Below are 6857 nucleotides of genomic sequence, written 5' to 3'. Positions count from 1 at the left end.
ACAAATTGATGTGTCAAATATTGGAGGAGGAGCAAAATCATAAGGACTGGAACATTGACATCATACATCCCATTTGTGAGAAGGGAGACAAGACAGTTTGTCAAAATTACAGATATATAACATTGCTCAGTTATGGGTACAAGATATTTTCAATAATTTTATTGAAAAGACTAAACCAGTATGCAGAGGAAATCATAGGAGAATATCAATGCGGCTTTAGCGTTGGCAGAAGTACCATCGACTAAATGTTCATAATGAGGCAAACCCTAGAAAGATGTTCCGAGTTTGACATTGCACACTTTATTTATCGATTATAGTCAGGCCTTTGATAGCATAAACAGTTAAAGACTTGAACTGAAGCTGTTGAAGATAGGTGTCCCACAGAAAATCGTAATCTTTACCCGAATCAGCATTGAAAACTCAAAAGGAAAAGTTTCAGTCGGGGGAGTGAAAAGCAATGAGTTTGAAATAACAACAGGAGTTAGGCAAGGAGATGCCCTGTCCGCTGTTGTGTTCAACCTGGCTTTGCATTCAACTATTTATGAAGTAGGTATTAAAGGAAGTATTATGCATAGGATGAGACAATTTGGAGCATATGCGGATGACATTGTCATCTCAGCTAGAAATATAAATGTGCTGAAGGACACATTTTTGAAACTAAATTAAGATACCTCAAAGAAGGCACTGTGCATAAATGAAGGTAAAAAAATATTTAAATACAGGGTGATTGATATAAGTGTGCCAGCCGTTTTATTCGAAAACTATAGGAGATATAAAAAAAAAGTTAAATGGTAAGTGCCTTGTATTTTTTATTTAAAAAATTATAGTCAAGTCCAAAAAATTATTTTAGCCGCCATTTTTCTAATATGGCCGCCAACTTTGATTTTTCTTACGGAACACCCTGTATTTTATGATGTATTCTGGTAGAAAAAGTAATTTTAAGACGATTTTATTCTTGTCATTTTTTTCATAAACCTAACCGTTTCAAAGATAATAATGGTTTAATTTGTTAAATTTTGAATGGTTTTCGAACAAAACAGCTGGCATGCTTGCTTAGGCCTTTATCGAAACTCTTTCTCATGCAGAAATTTCAAAACTTTAACCATAATTATCTTTGAAACGGTTAGGTTTATGAAAAAAATCACAAGAATAAAATCGTCTTAAAATTACTTTTTCTACCAGAATACATCATAAAATATAGGGTGTTCCGTAAGAAAAATCAAAGTTGGAGGCCATATTGGAAAAATGGCGGCTAAAATAATTTTTTTGACTTGACAACAATTTTTTAAATAAAAAATCCAAGGCACTTACCATTTAACTTTTTTTGATATCTCTTATAGTTTTCGAATAAAACGGCTGGCACACTTATATCAATCACCCTGTATATCACGGGCAGAAGAGAGGCGAAGCCCATTAGAAGTAGTAAATTTCAAATTGTAACAGAGTTTACATATTTTGGGTCATCCATAAACAATGAAAACAAAATAAGCAGTGAAATCCAAAACCGGATAATGAGTGCCCATTTTGCCCACCAGAAGCTTCTAAAATCCGGTTTGTAAGCAGTCAAAATAAATTAAATTTGTATTAAACCTTATTAGAACTGTTGTAACCTATGCAGCTGAAACATGGACACTGCTTAGCTCCGATGCTAATACTCTAAGAATTAAGACAAATCTGTGGTGCGGTAAAAGAATGGAAGCAATGATAAGATATAATGAGGAGCCGGATGATCAAACCCATGGGGAGGATATTGTTAGACTTGAAGGCTCGGTCACGTAGTGAGAATGGGGAATGAAAGAATGCCTTTAAAATTACTAGATGAACTGAGCAAGAAAGAGGGGTCGTCCAAGGAGAAGATGGCTGCTGGAAATTGAAGAGGATTTGAGAATTCTGAGAATTGGGATTTGGAGACAGAGAGCAAGAAATAGAGAAGATTTGAGACTAATTGTGATGGAGGCCATCGTGGGCTGTAGCACCAGAGGGTAAGGTAAGGGTAAGTATAAACCTTAAGTATTAATCGGTAACCAGGGGCTAATAATTATTATAAATGAATTTCATATTAAATTAATGTAAATTATGACCACGCAGTAAACTGGAAATAGACTGCTGTTTGCATTGGTATTTCTTTTTCATTCCTCTGCTTTTATATCATCGACATTGTTTCATCTGTACTCTATACTACTTTTTCAAAACCGAATAAGTATTTTTCGAAATTTCGTTCACTTTCACTGGGGGAACTTTTCTGGCAAAATTACGTTCCCTTACAAACATCAAAACCAATATGAGTTATTAAGTATTCAAAATAATTACATCTCTTGTTATGGTTAAACAAGAAACGTAATCTCTTTTAGTTTGGTAAATCATCGCTATTCCGAGCAATGCAGGAACCCTTTACACGGTAATGGCAATCGTAACCCAGGTACGGGATGTTAATCAAACCTGTAAATGGCCCATCGGTGGTCATTGGCCAATAACTGTTTGTACCCAACCTTTTGCCCACATGTCCATCCAACAATTAGTGCCGTCATTTAATTACTAAAATTAAGTTGTCTTTTTTACATTGACTGCTAGCCGTTGAAGTAGATAAATTAATGAACTGTCTATATATGTATCGCAAGGTTTTATACATATACAACAAAGGGATTTAATATATATATATCACTGTTCACTGTTGAGGGCTACTAGTGTCATTGATAAACAAGTCAGAAATCTGAACATTTACTACAGTTTAATTTCTTTAAACAAACTAACATGTTTCTGCTATTAGGCCATGATCACATTTCAGTTTAATTCTTTACAAAATAGGGTGGACTGTCTTTAAAGATGAACTTCTTTGTTTGTAGGCTATTCGAAGGTTTCTATTTTTCATGAGATGTCTTTATTATATGATAAATAAATAATTGTTCTATAGTTTAAATTGAATTTCGACTATTTTCGGTCATGTTGCGTTTCCTAGATGAATGTTGTCATTAATTAATTTGGTATTTTCAATACGTTTATTTTTTTCAAGAACATTCTAAGTGCACATTTTATAAATCAAACACGACTTTTCTTCCTGGGCTTATCAAATTAATAATATAAGCTAATAACTTATCTGATCAGTTGGCGAATTAGTGGCAATATAATTTAGGCGTTTATTGTCATTTAAATGAACCAAACCTCCAAACCCGTCGTCTATAATGGTTTCTGTAAAGAGTTTTCAATTACAACCACTCACTCGAACCTCTTGAAAGGTTAATCTATACCTAAAGATTTTCAAACTAAACATAAATATTCACTAATGCCCCAATTGTGTATCTAGTATCTCAGTCAAATAAGCCTCATTGCCTACTCTTTTAATAGGCCTATAATGATTGACAGTATTGATTTTACCATAAGTTTCAATATTTTATTATTGGCTCGGTTAGTAATTAATTTTTAAATCCACTTTAGAGTTTGGAGACACAAACACGCTTATTTGTTGAAATATAATAACTAATAACTCCGATTTGTATTTAAAACTTTAAATTTGCTTATGAATTATATAATTTTTGAATTTTACAAATAAAGAAAAGAAATACAATACCATAAAATATAAATATATACGATTGTGATGTACCATATCCGTAGTTTAGGCTATGTACAAAGTAACACAAACACGGGATCAAACTCAAATTAAAATAAACACACATTCGCAATATATGTTTATGTGTAACACCGTTTTAAGCCAACCGTATTGCACTTGACTTAGGCACTGGATCGACGCCAACATAACCCAAATGTTGTCGGACGAATTATTGATGATCAGCTGATACAAGGAATCGGTCGTGGTCGTGGGGTACTTAGCAACGTTCCGAATCTGACTGTAATTATCATATAGAAAGTTTTTTTTTTTTTTTTTTTTGTAAGGGAGAGGAGGGGAAGTGCTTTTACGCATCATATAGAACGTACGTTCTCTCATTCTGCTACAATTTTCATTAATCTATACTATTATATAAAAATCTAGTCGTGTCTGTCTGTACGTTTGTTACTAATAGGCGCATAAACTACTGAACTGACTGGGCTTAAATTATAGAAAAATATAGCTACCATACCAAGGGCCTTTATAGGACTATTCACACTTCGATACTGACTATGGGCTTTGCCCCTTCGGTTTTAAAAGTTCTGAGGTGAGGATTTAAAAAGTAAATATTGATTGGTCTCCATGGCTGCCATGAGAACACATACAACGTTTGCAATTTGCTATGCCACCCAAATGTAAACAAGCTGAACTGTCAAACCACATTAATTCACAATTCCACAGCTGTTTTATAAATAGGCATATAATATTCTCTACAATCAAGTGACATGTTAATTTATTCTTATATTTGATGGTTCATTGATCATTGATTTTATGAAATAAGTGAGATTGTATATCTGTTGTGTTTAAAAACAATCAATTTAAAAACAACAATAAAAAACTAAGTTTGTATTTGTATATAAAATTGCCTTTGGTGCATGAATAGTAGGAGCTATAAATAGTAGGGCTAAGTATATTTCTGTTTGTTTTAGTAGTAAGAGTGTCAATGTTTTTTTTTTTTTTTTCACATAGTATATAATGCAATATTTTTATAATCAATGCTAAATGAGCAATGCTTTTTAGAAGCAAGATCACATGTTTCTTTTCATTCAAGAATTAAATCTTATTTTACACTGCTTTTCATTTCAGATTTCAAAAAGCACCATCAACCCCAGACGAAGGACGGGTGCTCTGCTAGTTTTTAATATAACTTTTATTCCGTACGTGTAGTTGATTATTTAAAGTTCTCAAGCCTCTGTCTGTCAGAGGCTGGTGGAGATATCCATTTCGCATATCATAAATCCGTGATTATTTGGTCAATTACGTTGATAAATTGTCACGTAAACTATTTTACTAAACTTCGGAAACAATGAACGGAAGATACAGAGTAAAAAGCAGTACCGGTATCTTAAGTATAAAAAAATGATTTATGTAGTTTAAGCGGAAATTAATCCTAAAATATATTTTAAGTAACAAAAATATGAAACACATAGTTCAATAACTATCTGTCAACACTGCAAACACATATGATCAACATTTCCCGCATAACAGCTTTCTGTTAGTGCCAAAGCCCAATTTCCAGTTGTGTATGCAGGGACGTCCCATGATTTATGTATTTCCGTTTCCCTTAAGCCGTAAACATGGCTTTACTTCCGGTGGTGTACCTGGCCCGTTTCCTTCTTCCGGAATCTACTTCTTATAATGCTTTATTCTCTTTAGGTTTCTTCGTGTCCCCCTCCTCAATCTTGTGTAAGAGTTGGATGTATTGGCAAAGCATTGCTGTTTTTACAGTAAGTTTAAACACATCTGGATTTTGTTTGAACCTTGACAAGTTTCTAACTGCAAAACGTCTTGATTAGTTTATTTCACCTTGTTTCTTATTTATATAGGTTCAAATAATAAGTAATGCATTGTTATAAGAATTTATAATAGGGGGCTTGGTATTTTATTTATCACGACATCGGTTAAAAGTTTGGAGAAAGGTATGGGAAACACTAAATGAGAAATAAATGGCTTAAGGTGCTGATTTATTTGTTGAAGTTCGGCTGGCTTATATCGGGGCACTTTTGTTTTGGAGAGTCCGGTTCAATTCCCAATCATCACTACAAATAATAATGACACAAGTCGGTGGCTCGGAGTCTACATTTGCTGTACTCATATAAAGTTGTTAAAAGGTCTATTAAGATCCGGTCCAAAATATGTAAAACAATCAAGGATCAAAAAGAATACGTTCCAATAAAATGTTCGGTTGTTATGATATTAAACCTTAAATGTTCTTTTCGCTTGTCTTATAATTAAACCAGTAACATTACGATCAGTAGACCTAGCCCATTCTGCAACCAAGATACGTAACTCATGTGACCATTCAAAATCGTCATATTTGTTTATTTATTGCCCCACCACTCTAAAATATAATTTTAAGCATTTAAAGCTGATGTACTTTGGCAGTACCAGTACGTAAATTAAACAGCCATATCTATCTATACTTATTCAATACGCAAGCAGGTTTTTTGTGACAATTACTCCTCCGAAACTACTGAACCGATTGACATGTTTTTGGTCTCATTGGAAAAAGCGTAACGTGAAGTTGTGCAGGAAACTTTCTTTTTAAGGAAATAGTTAGAGAATGAGGCCCTTGGGTCCTTTAAAGTTTCGTATTTCTCCATAAGATTAACATGAGAAACAAATATTGTTATGAAACTGCAGCTGTCAAAAATTAAAAGTAAGAAGAAGAGCATATGTTGATTGTAAACAGTCAATAAGTTTGTTAATTTAACAGTTTGCTACACACATTTACTGACTTGGTTGAAATTAAATATTTACCATTTGAATTTGGGTTTGTGTAAATATTACAATGAAAAAAAGTGAGAGCCTGGATAGTTTTATATACATAAAGAAATCTGAATCAACACTGTGCTACATTTCTTAGTATTCATTGAAAGAGCCGATTTGCAAACTATGGAAACATAGGAAAGTCATAGAACACCACCAAGGAGAATAAATAGAAATATTGTTTTTTTTATAATCGTTATTATGGACAACCTAATGCGGCTACGAGTAAAAAAAAAGATCAGCTATTGAAAATGATAAGATATTTATAAGAAATGTTGGTTATATCGATGTGTTATGTACATCTTGGGTTTTTCCATAATCTTTGAGTCGAATCTTTTAAATTCATCAGGAATTATGACGGTTATTTGTTTAAAAATAACGCCTGTAATACCTAGCAACCGGTACACTAGTGTATTAATGCACGGTTTGCTATGAGTGTTGATTTGAGTTCTGTCGATGCTGTGTAGTTACCGACTCCACAGTCACG

The sequence above is a fragment of the Macrosteles quadrilineatus genome, unplaced genomic scaffold, assembly GCF_028750875.1.
Source record: "Macrosteles quadrilineatus isolate MER2022 unplaced genomic scaffold, UCM_ALF_1.0 Scaffold_7__1_contigs__length_78375512, whole genome shotgun sequence".
In the NCBI taxonomy this organism is placed as follows: Eukaryota; Metazoa; Arthropoda; class Insecta; order Hemiptera; family Cicadellidae; genus Macrosteles; species Macrosteles quadrilineatus.
Note: the sequence above shows the minus strand (reverse complement) of the source record.